The sequence below is a fragment of the Eubalaena glacialis genome, chromosome 4, assembly GCF_028564815.1.
Source record: "Eubalaena glacialis isolate mEubGla1 chromosome 4, mEubGla1.1.hap2.+ XY, whole genome shotgun sequence".
In the NCBI taxonomy this organism is placed as follows: domain Eukaryota; kingdom Metazoa; phylum Chordata; class Mammalia; order Artiodactyla; family Balaenidae; genus Eubalaena; species Eubalaena glacialis.
Window position 1 is genome coordinate 24646210 of NC_083719.1, and position 22664 is coordinate 24668873.

Below are 22664 nucleotides of genomic sequence, written 5' to 3' on the forward strand. Positions count from 1 at the left end.
CTAATTATACACAGGTTAAGTGCATGGGGGATCATTCTCCCAGGCACTGGGATTTTCAAACTAAAGAAAGAGCTCAAGATGCTGTAGAAAATAATGATAATAACAATAACAACATCAGCAAGAACAATAATACAATAGCAATAGTGTGTCAGGGGGAGGAAGAAACTTTTCCTCTGTGTTAGGGAATCTATTGGTGGGAATGTAAATCAGTGCAGTCACTGTGGAAAACAGTATGGAGGTTTCTCAAAAAACTAAAAATAGAACTATGATATGACCCAGGAATTCCACTCCTGTGTGTATATCCAAAAAAAACAAAAACACTAATTCAAGAAGATACATGCACCCCAATGTTCACAGCAGCATTATTTACAATTGCCAAGATATGGAAGTAACCTAACTATCCATCAACAGATGAATGGATAAAGAAGATGTGGTGTACACACACACACACATGTGCATGCACACACACACAATGGAATACTACTCATCCATAAAAAAGAACAAAATTTTGCCACTTGCAGCAACACGGATGGACTTGGAGGGCATTATGCTAAGTGAAATAAGTCAGACAGAGAAAGACAAATACTGTATGATATCACTTATATGTGGAATCTAAAAAATACAACAAACTAGTGAATAAAACAAAAAAGAAGCAGACTCACAGATATAGAGAACAAACTAGTAGTTACCAGTTGAGAGAGGGAAGGGGGAGGGCCAATATAGGGGCAGGGGAAAAAAGCATTATTATGGGATTATATGAAATCATGCGTGTGAAACTTTTGAAAACTGTAAAGCACTAAAGAATTTAAAGAATTTTCATTCAATTAAAAAAATAAATGCTAGAGCTGTTGGAAAAAAAAGAGGAGTAATAGCCTTTACAGAGGAGCCATAAGTATAAACAACTTCAAACTTCAAGTCAACCCTCTTTCTTATCTCCTCCATCCAGATGTAATAATTTCTATAAAAATTTAGATTGATCAAAAATGACTGTAAGAATGCTATATTTTAAATATTAAATAATAACTAGAAACATAGGCACTATAGTACAAGTTTTCTAGATAAAATTGATGTTGATATCTATGTTCTGGTAAGGGCATGCTCTAGACTTTAAAAAGATAAAAGAATGAAAGAAATCAATAATAATAATAAAAGCATATAACTAGGTGCTGTTGAAGAATGTATTGAACCAAGATCTCTGGTTCACCACCTGTATGGATCACTCTATTCATGCAATGTCATTGAGTCATTCATCTTTCTGTGAATCATATTTGTTGTACTGGTTCAATATTAACTGACTGCTTATTACACACAAAGCACAATCCCTGAAGGTAAGATAACACAGCTGCCTCAGAGTTAGCTCTATCTTTGTAAACTTACACCACAAACTCCAAGCGGGTAGGAGATGATACCAGTCAGTCCAGTATTGGTGTGAGAGTAACCTTGATCTTGACCACTTACCAGATGAGATGAACTGTGAAGTGAGTTGTGCAGAAGAGGAAAAAGTTGCCAACAAATGAGAAAAGTTCCTTATATTAGCAAAAGAAATTTAGGGTAGAAGTAATAGGGCTAATCAAAGAGACTTAGTGTTAACACGGAGAAAATGGTGGTCCACTTTAACAGGGAGTTCCAGACTTCCCCTTCCTTGCTGCTACATTACTTTACCCAGTGAGATACAGGGTCAGGCATTAACAGAGCCCTTCTGCCAAGGGTGGAATACTTAACATGATCAGGGAAGCATATGAGGCCCTACATTGTGCCCTCTGAGGGTCTGCTCTCTTTCTGACTCTTCCACTCTTGAGATTGACAATCAATTCCCACACTGAGCAGATCTGGGTATTCTAGCTCTAGAGAGGATCTAGCTTAGATTTGGCTCTAACTCTTGAGAAATGTTTTTTCCTTCTCATCTTAGCTGTTTTCTTCCTTGGGTCTTTCTTTCTATGCTGCCCCGTGTCATGAAACTAGGGAGCTACACGGCAGAGCTAGAAAACAGGCACCAGAATTGTGTTGGGCCAACTCTTAAGAAAGGTCCTAGACCAGTCTGGAGCCCCCTCAGGAGAGAAGAATTTGTTCCTCAGTTGCTGAGAGGCTGACAGATGATCTTCAAGCATCATCGCTCTTTGAGGATTGCCTTAGCTAAGAAAGCTACCTTGCTCAAACTTATACCTCCTTCAGAGTCAGCTCACATTCACAGCTACTCATCCTTACTCAAGAAAACTCTGAAAGGTCATCCCAGCTCCAGAGCTCTTCATGGGGTCAGCAGAGGATAGCATTATAGTTCAATTTCTCCCTCTGCCCAATCCTACTTCCTTCTCATCCCTTTGGCAGCCCAATATCAATCCTCAATGAATGTCCTGCTCATTTTTTTTTAAGCAAAAACCATTCTTAGCTTTTAAGTTGAATGAAAACAGGCAACAGGCTAGATTTGGCCCATGGCTGTAGCTTGCCAACCCTCGTTCTACAGCCACTTTCATGAATTATGTCAGCTTTGGGAGTCTTAGTATAAGCTTATGTTATGTGACACCCATTTGTAAAGTTAAAATATTTAAGCTAAACATGCTTACATTAAGTCATTGATGGACAAATCAATAATGCCACCAATTCAAAAACAGTAAGCAAAGCCATTAACAAGAACAAAAACACTCCTACTCTCCATGCTACATTTTCCCATGAAATAAAAGGAAGACTTTGTTGTGTTAGTTTGAGGGTCAAATATTCTTGAAGTGATGTATAAGTCACTTGGCAAAGAAAAACATTATCAGCAATTACATGTGAAAGTTTAGAGCTGCGATCAAGAGTGGTTTTCTACAATTTTCCCACTTTGAGTTTCACAGAATCTAGCAGTCTTCAGAAGGAAGGCACAGTATCACATTCATTTCTGATTTACATTGGAAAGAAGCTACATGGAAATGATTCACTGAACCCATTCATCAAGAGACCTAGTATCTGCTCAGTGGCAATTGTGACCTCAGGCCAGCCATGCCACTGTCCTCTTCTTCAACCACTTTAGCGATGAAAATGGACATTACATCCCTGAGGGTCTCCACTTTCCATCTCAGAGTTGTAGAAGAATCAGCAACAGGGATTGTCACCTTAAGGGCTGGGTACTCAAGAATGTTCATGAAATGAATTATTGTGAGTGAATGAATACACGAGGAGCTCAGAAACGGTCCTCCAGTGGAACTGTCATCCACTTTGATTTTGTTGTTTAACTACTGCTCAGGCTTCAGTAAAAACTATGGGCAGAAAATGTTTTCTTAATGGCTTATTTGATGTTAGTACCTAGTCAAAGTCAACCTTGTACGAAAATAGCCTCTTTCAGTTTTCAAATTCTAATTAACTTCATACTAAAAACTGATTTTATTTCATATTAAAAAAGAAATAGCTCAGGATGCTGCAGAAAATAATAATAATAACAACATCAGCAAGAACAATAATACTATTGCAATAGTGGATGGAGGGAGGGAGAAATTCTTCCTCTGTGTTAGACAATCTGCTAAGCCCTTTATATTCTTCATTATCTCATTATACTTTATAATAACATTAATGGAGGAGAACTATTCATATCTACTTTTAATGGATCCAGAAACAGTCTTAGGGAACTTTAGTAACTTGTTCAAAATCCCACATGGAATCAATTGCAGACTTGACATTTGAATGAATGCTTATTTAATATCAGGATCTATTTACTTAGAATACTTTATATTGTGCTGTACATACTCAAGAGGTTCCCAAAGCAGAGCTGCTTATGTGTTAATATTTATAGAGCTTTAGTGAGAATAATTTTTTTTCTTATGTATGAACTACTACTGCTCCAACAATTAGTATTCAACTGAAGCTATTAAAAAAAAAACTTTATTGTAGCATCTAGAAATCTAGTGAAGACTTGTTACTTACAGCAAAGACAGCACTGGTCTCCCCTTTGTTATCATAATATTAGAACTCTTGATTTAAGTTTGGCTATTGCTGGCTAATTTTTGTTCTCTGAAAAGCAGATGACAAGATATATTTTCTGTGCAAAAGATTTATTGGGGAAATGCCTGTGAATGATAAAGGGGAGAGGGAACCTAAGTAGCCAGAGAGCCTTGAGATGGAGATTTAGGTTTGACATTTATGAACTAAGAGAGAGAAGGAAGAAGGACTGAGTAGGAAGAGCTTAGGACTGCAGTGCAGCTCTAAGAAATACCTCCCCAGTGTGACAGAAAGCCCCAGATCAAAGGCTGTCTTTTAGAGAAGTCCCATGTTGGGCAGGAATGCCAAGCTCTAGGATGCCCTTATTGCTAAGTCATCAGCTACAAATAGCCCAGGAAGAGCTTGGCTTTTGTTTGAACACTGTGGTAGCTCCCAAATGTGTGGCAAGTGAGAACCACCAGACATTTCTCTCTTAAAGGGAAATACAAGTGGTGCATTCTCAAGGCTGGTACAACTACCCAGTCATCTGTGACTCTAAGTATGCCCATATAACTAAGATTTAACTAAAGGGATATGAAGTAAAGTCATGACTGCAGTGCTTGCCCCTACCCTTAACCCCTTTCTCCATCCTCAGTTTGCATCATGTTCACAGTAGCAAATCACCTCCAATAATGTAAGGGAGAGTGGAGCAAGAAGATAGGAGGAGGAAAGGTCCAAGGATAACTGAGAAAAAGTCATCACACCACCTCATTATAAAGAGAAACTTCTCTATCCATTAAAAAATATTGGGCTTCCCTGGTGGCACAGTGGTTGAGAATCTGCCTGCTAATGCAGGGGACACGGGTTTGAGCCCTGGTCTGGGAAGATCCCACATGCCGCGGAGCGACTAGGCCCGTGAGCCACAATTGCTGAGCCTGCGCGTCTGGAGCCTGTGCTCCTCAACAAGAGAGGCCATGATAGTGAGAGGCCCGCGCACCGCGATGAAGAGTGGCCCCCACTTGCCGCAACTAGAGAAAGCCCTCGCACAGAAAGGAAGACCCAACACAGCCATAAATAAATAAATAAATAAAATTTAAAAAATATATATTATAGGGTTCTGTGACACAAAGCTGAATTTCAACCTTAACTAATACAGTCATATTTAGAGATGAAATAGAAAAATTCTGCTGAGGCAGCAATGTTAAGGGTAGATTAGAAAACGGGATGTTTCAAAATAAGTTGGTCTATAAGAAAATACTGGGACAATATAAACACGTTTTAACATTGGCCCAGACATTGCTGTTCTGATGGAAAAAGAAAGTTACATACTTTGTCAAGATGAAACCAATAGGATTTGCTGACATGATGAGAAAGAAGGAAAATTAATGAAGAGTTCAAGATCTTGAAATTGTTGATTGGGTGAGTGATGATACCATTAAACAAAACAGGAAGCATGAAGATGGATCAGGACTACTGGGAAGATGATGATGAATTTAGTTATTGTTGAATTAGACTGAATTGCTGATGAAACATTTAAACTTGGTTGTCCCCTGTAAGGAGAAGATTGAGTCTGTTCAGCAAGTGAAACAGATTCTTTATGAGCATAATATCTTTCCTCTAAAAATTTCCTAAACCATTAGAGAAAGTTATGCATGTGAAATGAAGTCATAATGCAGTATTTAGGGTTCCCATTTGTAATGGATGGTGGTTTTCTGTTTTGTTTTGTTTTTTTCCATTTACCACATATAGAAGATATCTTTGGGTAGTAAAATGATACTTTGTTTTTTGTACATTTTCTAGCTTAACCATTATAAACAAAGTATCTTAGTGACTTGGCACTCTTTCATATAGCGTCATCAGAGATGACTAAATCCTTTATACCTCGTCCTCATCTACTTACCTGTTAGAAATATAAAAAAATATAAAGGTTTGACATAAATTCCATGTTCTTCCCTCTTGATTCTTATATTTGACATTATCTATTAAGGAACTTCTTTTAAAAAAGTTAAAATGTAGACATTTGCATCAAAATTATAAAAACTTTTGATTCAAATTAATTTGTATATTAAATTATAAAAACAGCATTCATATTTTTTACATTCTTATTTTATGCCATAGGGTTATATAAAAATAAATCTCACAATGATTTTTGTTAATTTATGAATTTGAACATTTTTCTGGTTAAATGCCAGAAATTGAGCATCTATATTCATTATTTAACCTCCCTTCTTTTCTATTATTTTTTAATCTTTGTTGTTCTTGTTGTTGTGAGTTTTACCCCAGGTGCAAATAAATATATGTGGATCCAGCCAAGTCTTTGGGTGACTGATCTCTTGATTTCCTGACAGCTCACAATGTATGCAGTAATTACGCCATTCAGACACGAGATTGCATTATCTCAAATTGCCTGGAATGATAACAATTTATCAAACTTGCTGCAAGAAGTTTGTCTTGACCTTAAAGTGATCACTTTTCTCCCTGTTAAGTTGCTTTATCTAATAGAATGAGTCCAGAGGGCCTTCATTTACTTCTTTTCCTACTCCTCTCATTTTTATTCTCTTTGGTCATTAAGCAGCTGAAAGAAGACTGTAGACAATGTTTTGTGCCTGTATTGTTTATCTTACTATCTGTCAGTGCAACAGAGATTCAGACTTCATAATCTGATACAAAAGCACAAGACAAGTTAAGTTATAGGATTTCAGAGTACCTCAGTCAAACTTATACCTGTCCTATACCATTGAGTTTGCAAGACACATGTAATTATAAAAGTAATATTATAAAAATAAAAATACTACCAGAGAACTTAGTTTTCAATCTTATATTATCCTGAGTCTTTAATAACAAGATCAACATTATATATTTCTCATATCTAGGAAAACAAGGAAAACCCAAATTACAAATAACTACCATGATCTGTATGAACAGATTCTTGCTTCTCAATGGTAAGTGACTTTACTTCTTCTTTTAGTGCCAATATAATTGACAGTGATGATATGCACAAATAACTTCACACTGCATATTGGGACACTGGGAGACAGAAAAGAAATGGTCAAGGCCTTGGAATACCATGATCTAGAAAGACAGGTTACAGTTTGTCATGAACCTCCTTTTACAGATCAAGGAATCACTGTCACATGACAAATGACTTAGCGTTTGGTTCTGTAAGGCAGAGTGTGAATGGTTAATTTTATGTGTCAACTTGACTGGGCTAAGAGATGCCCAGATAGCTGGTAAAACATTATTTCTAAGTGTGTCTGTGAGGGTTTTCCAGAGGAGATTCGCATTTAAATCAGTAGACTAAGTCAAGAAGATCACCTTGACCAACACAGTGGACATCATTTGATCTGTTGAGGGCCTGAATAGAACAAAAAGGCACAGTGAGGAAGAATTGGCTCTTTTTACTTGAGCTGGGACATCCATCTCCTCCTGCCCTCAGACAACAGCATTCCTGGTTCTCGGGTCTTCGGACTTGGACCAGGACTTACACTATCGACCCTCCCCATAATTTTCAGATGAGGACTTATACCAAGGGTTGCTTTGGTTCTTAGGCTTTTGGACTGGGACTGAATTACACCACTGACTTTCCTGATTCTCCAGCTTTCAGACAGCAGATCTTGGAACTCAGCTTCCATAATCACAGGAACCAATTCTTATAGTAGATCCCTTCTTATATATCTACATAGAGGCATACCTCATTTTGTCATGCTTCACAGATACTGTGTTTTTTTTATAAATTGAAGATTTGTGGAAACCTTGCAAGTCTTTCAGCACCATTTTTCCATTAGCATTTGCTCACTTCATGTGTCCGTGTCAGAGTTTGGTAACTCTAGCAATATTTCAAACTTTTTCATTATTATTATTATGTTTGCTATGGTGATCTGTGATTAGTGATCTTTGAAGTTACAACTGTAATTGTTTTTGTTTTATATTTTTTAATGTATGGATATTTTTTTATACATCATGCTATCACACACTTCATAGACTACAGTTTAGTGTAAACATTACTTTTATATGCCCTAGAAACCAAAAAAATTGTGTAACTCACTTTATTGCGATACTCACTTTATTTTGGTCATCTGGAACCAGATCTGCAATATCTCTGAGGTATGCCTGTATAGTATATATCCTATTGGTTCTGTTTCTCTGGAGAACCCTGACTAATACACAGGGCTTTTCAAGAGTATCTTAAAACAGATGTGTTAAGGTAACAAGAGCTTTCTAACATCAAAACCCTATGAAAGGAAGATGAAGGCAGCAAAGAATATTGAGAAGGGATATATGATATTAGAGGGAGGATCGGAACATGTGCTACCAGAAGAAACAACTGAAAAACTGCCAAGTCTTTGCTGGGGAGAGAGGCTTGAATGTGGGGAAGCCAGTGCACATAGGACTGATCTTTTATGCTTTAAACTGTGTATCACTAATGCTTTACCTAAAAATTATGCAAATTCATTACTTTCATTTAAAATTACTTTTAAAAATTCACTTAATATATTTGAAATATATTTGCTTTTCTTGCTATTTTCTACCCAAAAAAGTGAAATTACACATAAAGTATACGATCAGTATTGCCTAAAGGATCCATAAGAAAATATGATGTTTTTCATGTTTGATACTGGCATCTCTGGCTTACAATAAATTGTGGCTGTTTATACACATGCACTAATTAAACACCATTATGTTTAAAATAATCTCATAGCACCATTTTTCTTCCATTATGACAAAGATCACTTTACTGTATGGCTTTTTCTCTATGTATTTTTCCTTGGTTTCAGACTGTAGTCTTGGTTCCCATTTCTTGTCCTGACATTGCATTAATTGTTTTTTCCTTTACTCATAATCCCCATGAGATGTCAACAGTTAACAAGCGATGTGGTCCTACCAACTAAACTCAACAGAGAGACGAAACAAAATAAAACATAAAATAACCAGCTGCTGTCATCACATCTCTTCTGCCCACTTTCTAGGCCCAAGCTGCCTTATTTATTACAGAAAAAATTACTTGGAAACTTCCCCAATTGCTGTAGAATAGAATAAGAACTATATTAGATAATAAAAAGGTAGTGGAATTTCGTACAGCACAAAATATTGTTAGAATCCGTATCACAAGAGTCAATAATTAAAATGTACAACCAATTAAAGTATAAAACAGATCATGGTATAGTATCTCCGTAACTTCAGGAACACAGAATTGATTGAATTGAAATTAAACATGCCTACTTTCCTAGTTGTCTTTCTGAAGAGGGTTTAAACCCAGACCTCCTCAAGGGTTCTAGGAGGTAAGCAGGTGGAGAAAGGCTCCCCTTGGTGCCATTCGGTGTCGCTGGTTTTCTATACTCTGGCAGTTGGACTTGGGAGCATGCTGTTCCACAGCAGGTGCAAGTTTTAATGCTCAGTCAGCTTGTGACAGTGGCTAGACCAGCAAAACAGTCCCTCTGAGGTTTACTTAGTGTGAGACAAGCTGTGGTTGTAAGAACTGTAATTGTTGTAGGTGAGGGAGATAAAAGTCAATTTACAGAGCTAAATCAAAGTGAGTTCGAATAGTGGGCTGAAGCACTCATACTGAAGTTATTTACACTTTTCCAATTCTGTTTGTGTTTAAACTTTACATATAATCTTACTCTATCACACATGCACTTTTACCTATCATTCTGCCTCCAAAGAATATAGAATGCCATATCATCAGTCATCAAAATAGACTTGGAAGACACAAAAAGTTATTGCCATTCTCCTTTTGCAGATAAAAAAGAAGACTGAAGGGAAGGCTAAGTGATTTTTCTCCCTAGATCACTCCAAGAAGTCACTGACAAAACCAAGGTTCTAAAGTCTCTTGAGACCCATTTCCACAAGTATGAGCTGGAACCGTGGGAAAACAACATAAACAGAATTCAAAAAAGCTGTCAGTGAAGCCCAAATTTCTCTTGCTCTTCTGCCAGCAAAAAAGAAAAAAAAAAAAAAAAAAAGGCAGACACTATTTGTCAAAATGTGCTCTTTTATACTAATGTGTGTTTATACTAATAATTTTTTGAAATAGCAAGAGGTAGAAATAAGTACATTTTTATCTATGGTTTCTCATAACCATATTTTTAAATACTTATTCTCAAATATACTATTTTCCCTTACAAACCTCCATTCTAATTCCTCTTCTTTAATATTCACTACACTGTATTCAGAATCCTATAATTTTAATAATATTTTTCTGATTATGATAATTACAGGGAAATTTTACTATATTGTAGAAAGGCTCAATATGTGAACCTACATTTTATAAACAGATATTGTTATCTTTGAAGTAAACTGACTTTTTCTTATATCTATATTCAAAACAAAATTACTGAACTTCTGGTTTCAGGTGAGAGATGTAGAGTTGGCGTGACTGTTGTTCCTATCCTTATAAGAAAAAAAAAAAAGTGCTAGGAAAATTGTAAATTATCTTTTTTTGAAGCCATGGGTGAACTGACATAACAGGGCAAACAACTAACTCTAAATCTGGAGAGAGACACGGGTTTGTTGAGAGAAACAAAACCCCAGGATTTGCTTTCTTGGGGCAAATACTGTGGAATGCCATATAAGCCAGTAAAATGATTGAGCTAGAAATGTTTAACAAAGTGCTAAAAGCCAAGTGTTGGATAGTGAAATAGTGTGAAGCCTCCGAGGTCTGCAGGCATATGGAGTTGTAACCTGTTACAGGTTTTCCCTGCATGATTACCACAGAGAAGATGGGGATAAATTATTTAGCCAGAAAGAGTAAAATTTAGTCAAAACATGGATCTCTATAAAGAGATGATGAGCTTCAGAAATGAAATTAATGAAAATAAAATGTTTTAATTTTGCTCTAAAAGAAGACTAACTTTTGCAGCAAAAGTTAGAACAATGTATTATGTTTATAGCATGAGAAAAAATGAAAGGTTTGACTACAACAGCACAAAGGATGGGAGGGATTAATTGGGAAAATAATAAAATTCTTACACTGTAAGCCAAGCCACATAATATTATTAAAAGTGGATTTAGATTACTTCAGAATGTATGTTGTAAACCCAAAATAATCATTGAAAACCTGGGGAAAACAAGATGGATATATTGTTAGGGTTGAAGCGAGTCATTGCCTAATGCTCAATTTTCAAGAGCATAACAATCCTAATTATGTATGTAATATACAATAGAACTTTAAAACACATGAGCTAAAAATAGATAAGTATGAAAGGAGAAATAGATAAATCCACAATTATAATTGGAGACTTCAACACTCCTCTCACAGCAACTGAGAGACCAATCAGGCAGAAAATCAGTTCAGACATAGATGACCTGCAAAACACTACTGACCAGCTTAGTCTAATTGACATTTGTATAACAATCCACCCAACAACAACAGAATATACATTCTTCTTCAGTGCACATGGAATATTCAGAAAGAAAGGCCATAATTCACACTTGAACAAATTTAAAATAATGTACATTATACAATATATGTTCCTAAAATGTAATATAATTAAACCTGAACACAATAATAGAAAGATATCTGGAAAATTCCCAAATATTTGAAAATTTAAAAACAATCCTTCTAAATAACCCATAGACTAAAAAGATAATCTAGAGGAAATTCTAAAATATTTTGAAGTAAAAATATAATAAAATATATCAAAATTTGTGGGGTGCAGGTAAATCAGTGATTAGAAGAAAATTTATAGCATTAAATTCTAATATTTGAATAAAAGACCTAAAATCTGTAACAAAGGTTGCTTGTGTTACTGAGAAACTTAAGAAAGAAAAGCACATTAAACATAAAGCAAGCAAAAGTAAGAAATAATGAAGTTTAGAACAGAAATCAGTGAAATTAAAAACAGAAAAATAAGGGAAATCAATGAAAACAAAAGCTAGTTCTTTGAAAAGGCCAGTAATATTGATTCATTTTTTAGCCAGAATGATCTTGAATAAAAGATACAGTTGACTTTATATTTATTGGTGAGAGACTGATTGCTTCTTCCAAGAGAAGGAACAGAACAAAAATGTTCTTACTTATGACTCCTATTCAACATGACAAAGGTAGAACAAGCCAGTGCAAAAGGAAAGAAAACACAATGCATACAGATTGAAAAGAAAAGAGTAAAATAAAATTTAATCTTAACAAATCTAAAAAGAATTGCTAGAATTAACGAAAAAGTTGAATAAGATTATAGGACTCAAGATCAACATACAAATCTCAATCATATTCCTATATGCCAGCAGAGTACAATTAGAATTTGAAATAAAAAAGATTCAGTTCATACAAAAATATGCACATGAATGTTTATAGCAGCTTCATTCATAATTGCTAAAACTTGGAAGCAACCAAAATGCTCTTCAGGAGATGAATGGATAAACAAATAATGGTATACCCATACAATATTATTCAACATTGAAAAGAAATGAGCTATTAAGTTGAAAAGATATGGAATGTGTACTACTAAGTGAAAAAAAGGCAATTTGCAAAGGCTTCATACCACATGATCCTAAGTAAATGATATTCTGGAAAAGGCAAAACTATTGTGACAGTGAAATCAATGGTTGCCAGGGGTTCAGAGGCAGGCAGAGATGAACAGGCAGAGCACAGAGGAATTTTAGGGCAGTGAAACTATTATGCATGATATGAAAAATTTGGATATGTGTCATTATACATTTGTCAAAACCTATAGAATGTACAATATCAAGAATGAACCCAAAGGTAAACCATGGGCTTTGGCTGATAATGATATGCCAATGTTGGTTCATTGATTGTAATAAGTGTAACACTGCGGCATAGGATGTTGATAGTAGAGGCGGCTGTGTGTTTGTGAAGGCAGAGGGTAATTCGAATTTTGTGTACTTTCTGCTCAACCTTGCTGGGAACCTAAAAGTGCTCTAAAAAAATAGTGTCTATTAACAGACACACACACAAACAGCAACAACAATGCGTTTAAAATAGCACTCCAAAAACAGAATACGAATACTTAGACATAAATCTACCAAAATATGTACAGAATCTGTATGTTCATAACTACAAAACACTAATGCAAGAAATCAATAAAACCTAATGGATTGGAAGACAATACTGTTAAGATGTTCACTCTCCGCAATTGGATCTATAGACACTGTGCAATCCAAATCCAAATCCCCGCAAACTCTTTTGTAGATACCAGATTTTTTAACAAGCTGATTCTAAAATTAAGATGAAAAAGGCAAAGGAATTAGAATAGCCAAAATTATTCTTGAAACACACACACAAATTTGGAGGACTCACACTTCTTGATTTCAAGACTTACTATAAAGCTTTAGTAATTAAGATTGTTGTATTGGCTAAGGGATAGACAGATAGCTCATAGGAACAGACTAGAGAGTGCAGATGAAGACTACACAGATATAGACTGATAATTTTAAAACTTTTAAAGAAAATTCAGTGGAGAATAGATAGTATTGTTAAGAAGGATACCAGAACAATTTAGACGCCCATATAGGAAAAACAAAAGTAACTTGAATATATATCTCACATCTTACATTAGAATTAACTCAAATGGATCATTGTCCTAAATTTAACAAGTAAAACCATAAAGCTTTAGAAGAAAACACTGAAGAAAATCTTCATGACTGTGAGTTGGGCAACATATTTTTATATATGACACTACAATGATAATTTGTAGAAGAGAAAATGATAAATTGGACTTTATCAGAAATAAAAAAAAAAACTTTATCCTTTAAAAGACAACATTAAGGGAAGGAAAATGCAAGCCACAGACTAGAAGGAAATACTTGTGATTCAAATATCTGGTAAAGGACTTATATCTGAGATACATAAAGAACACTGAAAACTCAACAAAATTAAAACTGAAAACAACCTAATTAAAAAATGAGCAGAGAAGTATCTGAACAGATACTTCACCAAACATGATAAAACATACTTAATGATATTAGTCTTTAGGGAAATAGAAGTTAAACCTACAAAGATAGGCCACTACCTACCTATTAAAAGGGCAATGAAGAAAAAATATTTTTAAAAAGATAAAAGCATGAATTCCTGAGAGTATGCAGAGCAAGAGGAACTCTCAGCCATTTCTGGTGAAAACGAAATTTCCACACTTTGGAAAAGAGTTTGATATTTTCTCATAAACATAGACTTACCATATGACCTAGAATTCCTACTTTTAGATACTTACCCGAGTTGAAAACATATTCACACCAGAATCTATGTTAGAATGTGTACAGGCAATGTTTTTCATAATCGCCTCAAACTGAGAGCAGAAAAGTTATACCGTCACATGGCCAACATGTCAACAGATTAACTATGGTAAGCCATACAATGTACTGCAATGTAGTACAGTCAGCCCTCCGCGTCTGTGGGTTCAACCAACTGTGGATTGAAAATATTCAAAAAAAAATTCCAGAGAGTTCCAAAAAGTAAAACTTGAATCTGCTGTATGCCAGGAACTATTTATATAGCATTTGCATTGTATTAGGTATTATAAGTATACTAGAGAGGAATTAAAATGGGAAGATGTGGGTAGATTATATGCAAATACTATGCTATTTATATATGAGAATTGAGTATTTGTGGATTTTGGTACCAATCCGTGGTGCTGAAACCAATCCTTGGATACTGGATACTTGGATACTGAGGGACAACTGTAATTAAAATTAAAAGAACCACTGATTCACACAACCTATGCATGAATACATTTAGCTATGTGAAAGAAGCCAGAACCTCAAGGCTACATATTGTCCGATTCCATTTATATAGAATTCTGGAAAAAGCAAAAGTACAGTTGTAAAAGAGACTATAATTAAGATGGGAGGAAGGTTAAGAGGTGTTTGCTAAAAAGAAGCTGCACAATTGGAGTTTTAGGGTGATGGAAATGTCTCTGTGGTACTGTATGCATGATTGTATGCATTTTTCAAAACCTGTATGATTTTACACCACAAAGAGTGAATGTAATATTTCAATTAAAAAATCAACCAGAATATCAAGGGATCCCAGAATTTAATGCAGATGGTGACAAATTATTATATTTGTCTTACAAATGCACGAGGCAACCTCACTGAAAGAGGTGGGGGAAAAGGAATTCACAGAAGTTACTTTGGAAGCAGTGTTTTAACCTGATTTTTTTAAAGGCTAAAGACAAAAGGAATTGTATATAAACACTGTACTCTAGTTGGCAAATCTGTTCCTCACTGGATTATGGTTTAGTCATTCTGAAACAGCTCTAGATGTAAACCAGGGTTGAACGAATAAGTAAATCAATTTTAAATAAATGATGGGAGCCAGACTGTTCACTGCCAGAGAAAAAGGTTACAAATAAGCAATGGGGGAAGGCCTATAATAAAACATTTTGTGCAGGATTAGAGTCAGAGAAAGGGGTATAAACACATATAATATGTACCACAATGTTCATTGCACCTCTATTTACAATAGCCAGGACATGGAAGCAACCTAAGTGTCCATCGACAGATGAATGGATAAAGAAGATGTGGCACATATATACAATGGAATATTACTCAGCCATAAAAAGAAACAAAATTGAGTTGTTTGTAGTGAGGTGGATGGACCTAGAGGCTGTCATACAGTGTGAAATAAGGCAGAAAGAGAAAAACCAATACTGTATATTAACACATATATATGGAATCTAGAAAAATGGTACTGATGAACCTAGTGGCAGGGCAGGAATAGAGACGCATACGTAGAGAATGGACTTGAGGACACGGTGGGGGAAGGGGAGGCTGGGAAGAAGTGAGAAAGTAGCACTGACATATATACACTACCATGTGTAAAACAGATACCTAGTGGGAAGCAGCTGCATAGCACAGGGAGATCAGCTCGGTGCTTTGTGACCACCTAGAGGGGTAGGATGGGGAGGGTGGGAGGGAGGCTCTAGAGGGAGGGGATATATGTATACATATAGCTGATTCACTTTGTTGTACAGCAGAAACTAACACAACATTTTAAAGCAATTATAATCCAATAAAGATGTAAAAAAAAACCCCTAAATGTAATGTTGCTAAATAATATTTGGCAGTGTATTAAAATAATAGCAATACTGGACCAAGAGATACTCATGAAGAGAAGGACTCAATTATTCGATATTAGTGTGATAAAATACCCTACGAGATATTATAATAGTCCTTAAGACTTTGACAAAAAGTTTGCCAAAAATTAATATTGGTCACTCCTAACAGAATAAGTCACTTGTAAGTCACAGAAGTGAATTATTTTATAGAGGATGGGTGTAAGAGTCCTTTAAAGGCTCAAATAGGAGTGTTAAATAGACCGTTTTTCAGGAGATTTATGGAAAGGAAAAGAAAATGTCAGAATTTGACAGAAACTCTGGAGAAAATGGCATGTTTTCTTTCTACAGTAAATCCAGATGCAAACAGTAGGTTTAGAAACAACCAGGGTTGTTTAAACGATAGCAGAAGAAGTTAAATGAGGCTATTAATGGTACCCACCACACACACACACACACACACACAATCCCCCACTCAACTTAATCTGGTCAAAAGACAGAATTTCATAGTTAGTTTGACACGCAGAAGTAAACTGCACCCTTCGGAAAATAAATCATAGTCAGGTTCGAGATAATATTTTTCATTTGACTTTGAATCTTGAAAACCATTACCCTTTGCCATAATGTATCTGTGTTTTAAAAAATACACAAAGTAAATAAATGGATATTTATTCAATTATTGATGGCATTATTTCAATTCTTGGGTCGGTTTCAGTCGTACCTAGTTTTAGAGACTGAAACTAGGAAGTTAAACACTAATTCAAAAATAAGTGGTAAAGAGTTTTAACATTTAACACTTTATATATTTTATTTCAAAAGTGTCTTTTTCATTAAGAGTACACTGTTATTGCCTGGTAGGAAAAAACAGAACTAAGCAATTAGTTGCAAAATCAGTTTAGATGAAGATTTGGAAAAGCAGCTGGTTGAAATAAAATGTATGCAGAGTAAACACTGTGAAGAATATCCATATTTTTTTCTAGAGAAGGAAATGTCTCTTGTCATGTCTGTTACATTTCATTGCACTACATTATGTGGTTTGAAATGACTCAACTTATATAAAAATAAGACATTTTAGAAAACAAACACAAAGCATAATATTCAAGAAACACATTTTCCTCAAATTGTTCTTATTTGAGAAATAAATGGATAAACACAGATTTTTATCATTCCAATGATCCAACCTGCATGATATATTTTGAAATATATCCACAAATATGAATTTAAAGGATAACATATAGTGAGGGTAATATTAAAAAAAGTATTAGATATTGCTAATATATTCTGAGTATTTTTCTTTATAAAGTGACATACTTTAAAGAAATAAATTTTAACTCAACAGAAAAATTATATTTGTTAATTTTTATAATAATGATTAGAAACAATGTAGATAAATTTGTGACCAGTTTGAAAAAACAAGAGAATGAGCTTCAATATTCAGTATGTATGTATGTATATATGTATTTTTGTTATTTTATTGAAGTATAGTTGATTTACAATATTATACTAATTTCAGGTGTACAGCACAGTGATTCAGTACTTTTACAGATTATACTCCATTAAAAGTTATTACATGATAATGACTATAATTCCCTGTGCTACAAAATACATCCTTGTTGCTTATCTCCTTTACACATAGTAGTTTGTATCTTTTAATCCCATGCTCCTAATTTGCCCCTCCTCCCTTCCCTCTCCCCATTGGTAACCACTACTTTGTTTTCTATATCTGAGTCTGTTTTCATTTTGCAAATATCAATATTCAATTGTGTAACTTTTTAGATTCTACATATAAGTGATATCATTCAGTATTTGTCTTTCTCTGATTTATTTCACTAAACATAATATTCTCTAGGTACATCCATGCTGCTACAAAGGGGAGAATTTCATTCTCTTTATTTTATAGCCGAGTAACATTCCATCATATATATATACTCCACATATTTATCCATTTGTCTGTTGATGGTCACTTGGGTTGCTTTCATATCTTTGTTATTGTAAATAGTACTGCTATGAACATTAAGATGCATGTATCTTTTTGAATTAGTGTTTTCATTTTTTTCCAGATATATACCCAGGAGTAGAATTGCTCGATCATATGGTAGTTTTATTTTCAGTTTTTTAAGGAACTTCCATACTGACTGCACCAATTCACGTGCCTTTTAGTCATATGTGTATCTTCTATTTTTTCTAAATTTTTAATTGTATTTAAAATACGTACTGGAAGATCTGAATAGATATTTTTCCAGAGAAGACTTTCAGTATGTATTTTAAATACAATTTAAAAGGTAGAAAAAAAGCATAAGTGCAAACAATGAGAGAGAGGGTATTATAATGTATATAATCAAAAAAGGGTCATTCCCTGCATATATAAAGTAGTCCTAAATGTGAATAATGAAAAAAAAAGACAAGTGTTCAATTAAAAATGTGAAAATAATGTAAATAGGTAATTCACAGTAAAGGAACAGAAATAAGCAACATGCAGAAGAGGAGGACTGATTATGCCACCTGTAATCAGAAAAATTAAAATTAAAAAACGGGATTTTGGTTTTCTCAGATTGGTAATAAAACTAATGTTGCAAAGTATTAAATGTACATTATTTAGTGGGAAGGTAGAAGTAAACCCACATTACTAGAGGGAGAAAAATGATATATCAAAATTGTGTAGCAATTTAGAACACTTGGTAAAATTTTAAATGTGCCTGTTCTACAATCCAATCACTCTGCGTCTAGGAATACACATAGGGCAACTCATAAAAGGCCTAATGTCCAAGTCCCTAATGCCAGAATATCAATGACATGACATAAATATTCTAATAGAGTGAAATTAATAAACAAAATACAGCAATGCATACAAGGGAAAATATCAAATAAGAATGAGAAAGCTTGCCATTTATCAATGAAGCTGAAACTCTAAGACTTTTTATTTATTAAAAAAAAAAAAAACAGGGTGAAGAATAAAACCACTGATATAACAATTTTAAAGCACAAAGTAAACTATACATGTAATGTATGAATGCAAATGTAGAGTATTGGACTGAAGAGTTCACTGCAAGAACATGATGATGAGAGGGAAATGGAGGTGATGAGAGGGGAGTTCAAATGTATCTGTACTTCATTATTTCTTATACTGAAAACCAATGAAATAAATCCAAATAAATATTAGCAAGTATTAATTCCAGGATGAAAGAACATGTGTCTCATATTCATTTCTGTGCTTTTCCACATTTTAAAATACTCCCCAAATAACAAATTTTATAAAATTCAAACAATGATACCCAAGAATAAAAAAAAAATTTCTTACAAGAGTTGAGCATTGAAATTGTTTTAAAAACCCTTTATGATTTGGTACTAATAGAAAATGAGCCTAATTTAAATAATGTTAAGGTAAATAAAAACTTCAACTTAGAAAAGAATTTTCAAAATACCAATAAAATAAGCACAATTTAAAACAATGTAAACTTAGCTAAATTGTTTCAAGAGTAATTAAAAATTTGCATAGACTTAAAATGACTAAAGAAATTGAGAATATTATCTGAAAACACCATTCCCTCGAATGTACCCATTCAGGCCCACCTTAATAATCTCCCTCTCTTAAAGTCTACTGTGCCATGTAATACATCTTAATCATGAGAGTGACATGCATCATAATCACAGTAATGGGGAACAAGGTGTGGACACCAGAGAGTGGAAAATCTTGGGAGCCACTTTAGAATTCTTCCTATCACACCTACTAAATTGTACAAGAAAGAGAGTAACCTAGTCAAAGGTTTGGCTTAGTACTTGATGGTCTCCATACATTCCTGATACTATTAATTTAAAAATAAGAGGCAAATAATACATTCTTAAAACTCTCTCATTTCAACAGATCTAATTTTTAAAATAAAACAACAGAAATAGTTGCATAAATGTCAGTAATAAAGATCATTCTCATCATCTTTCATTGTCATTTTTTGGAGATTATTTGAGAAGCTCTGGTCAATGCAAATACATGAAAAAGATATAATGATTATCAATATTTGAAGAAAGGAGAAAATACAATTATATGCAATAATGTAGCTATCTGGAAAAGTGAGAAAATGAGCTAAAAATATTAAAATCAAATAATTTAGAAGCATTGGTATTTACAAACTTCTTATGCAAAATCAATGTTACCTATATACAAACGATGATTAATTTAAGAAAATAAGGAGAAAATACCTTATTCATAGATACAACACAAAAATAAAAATGAGCAGTTAGGAATAAGCTTTAAAAATGAAGTACCTATGAAAAGCACAAAATTCACCTAAATAATAAAAAGCTAAAGTAGATATAACATTTAATGATATACAACTATTATGCCATTCCAAATTTATCTGTAAAACTATAAGATAGTTTTTTCCATAACACGTTTTGGAAAAACCCAAACAAACTTTTTGGCCAAGCCAATAAATCAATTAAATTCAAATGCTAATAGTATTAGAGCATTGAGATATTCACAAAGTGAGCTTACTAGGTTAATATGGATGCCAAACTCTACAAAGCATTTTTTCAAGATGAATAACAAAGATGTACTTTCTCCTGTTTACTAAAATGAATGAGAATATCACTGCAAACAGTAATGTTGTTGGCCAAGGATCAGAATGAAAAACACAGAAAATAAAATTAAGCTAATAAATAAATCTACACTCTTTATCTTAACTTCACCCACACATTCACAAAAACAGAGTAATACAAACAAAGGATTATATATTGAAAGGTAAAATGCAGTACAGTAAGCACATATGTGTGTATATCTGTGTGTGTGTAGTTAAGAACTTAGCTGTATTATATCCTTCAAATTTCAACTAATTGAAGAAAGTTCTAAGAGCTGCAAAATAAAACTAATAATGTACTTTGAGCCAGAAATAATTCTGCTTTTAGGATTTATTAGAACAATTATCAGATACCTGGAAAACAAACTATGCACAAGTCTTTTCTTAATAGTTGTATTTGAAACATTTCTAAAAATGCAAGCTATTAACATAGAAATTATTACTTACTTATTTTAAACCTGTAAGTTTGGAAATACTACAAACAATAATCAAATTTAGAGGACTAAATCACTAGGAAAATATTAAAAATACATAAATTTTAAAAGCACGCTTTATAAAATAAATATGATTTTACGTAAAATATACATGTAGCCATATATGTATAGAAAAAGTAATTTGGAGTAATTTTGAAATAAAACTTTTTTCAGATTCTTCTTTGTAATATTTTTGTAGTCTCTAAATTTTTTACAAGAACTTGTTAGTTTAAACATCAACCTAAATACACAATAAGTAGAATAATTAAAAAAAAGAGTGAAGAAATTCTATCATTAATCCAACTAGATTTCACAGTAATTACTACTCTTCACTCTTTAGGAAGTCAAGTACTTAACACAGCCTAGAAAGAAAGCTATGCAATTATCAAACAGTTATTTTTAAAAGCTAAGTAAAACCTTCATTTCCTTCAATTGCAGTCACAACCTCTGTACTTTTCCACTTCTTTTTGAGAAACCCAAGTAATAATTCTAATTATAGTCCTCTGTGTTTTGCTTTTATGTATTTCTTATGGATCTCTATTCTCCATTTGGTCTCTGGTCTTCTTTTTTTTTTTTGGCCAGGAAACTATATTATAACATCTTCCCAGTGCAAAATAGATATTTAAAATAATATTTCATCTTAATTTCCCTTTGTCCTTCATTTGGAATTTATTTGTACAACTTTAGTTTAAATTTCTCAGTCTCTATCACCCTATGCATTATTATATCTTAAAAAAAGGTAAAATATGAACACAAGATACTAAAACACAGATGATATGCTATTTAAAGAATATCAACAAAAACTTTTAAATATTTCCTTCCTTTGATGAAACAAAAAATAAAATTCCAATTTTATATTTTTCCTAAATAACTCACATTGAACAAGATTCATTAGGTCATTATGCAATTTAAATAGTCGCTAGCATTTCTTAAATACCTAAGTTATAAATTGTATAATAAATAAGTAATGCACCAAAGAGAAGAAAATAAATAAAGGTAGAGGACCAAAAATATTTTTGAAGAAGGTTTATTTTGGAGAGCCAAAATTCTTTTTTCCTCAAAATGACAAAAATTCCTGAAACCAAAATTAAACCACTGATTTGAATTCCCAATCTGTCCTATTTAGTTTTTTCTATTTTATTTCATGCTGAAAAAGTACATTACACTTATGTTCTAGCTGTTAACATCACACTCAGAAATGTTTCCATGAAGTTATATTACATTTGTCTATCAGAACTTTTTAGCTCTTTCATATCCATAGGTCTATCCAACCTCTGATGAGTTTTCCAATTTCCTACCAATTATATGATTATTAGTTTCCAAAGAAAAGTTTAGAAGCATAATTTCCCAGTTATTTCATTTCAAGTAGTTTCGAGATCAAAAAGAAACAAAAACTAGTCACTAATATAAATCCTAATTCAGTGGCAAGAGATTGTTCATGTTACAGTGTAAATTTCAGATACCAATGTAACCACATTCATATAATGCACTTGACATACTGCAGCCTTCTGTGGAAACCAGCCAATTTAAGACACATTGGGTCTTCAAATTCACCCCAAAGACATTCTCATTCATATAAGCCCCTCCTAAACTATTTTGTACAGCTGGGAGGATCTTGCACCTTCAGTCTTTTGAGGGAATGAGGTTCCACAACCGACTTAAGATAGGGTCTGTGAAGAGTTAGAAGGGGAAGCTGGGACGAAGTGAGAGACTAGCATTGACAT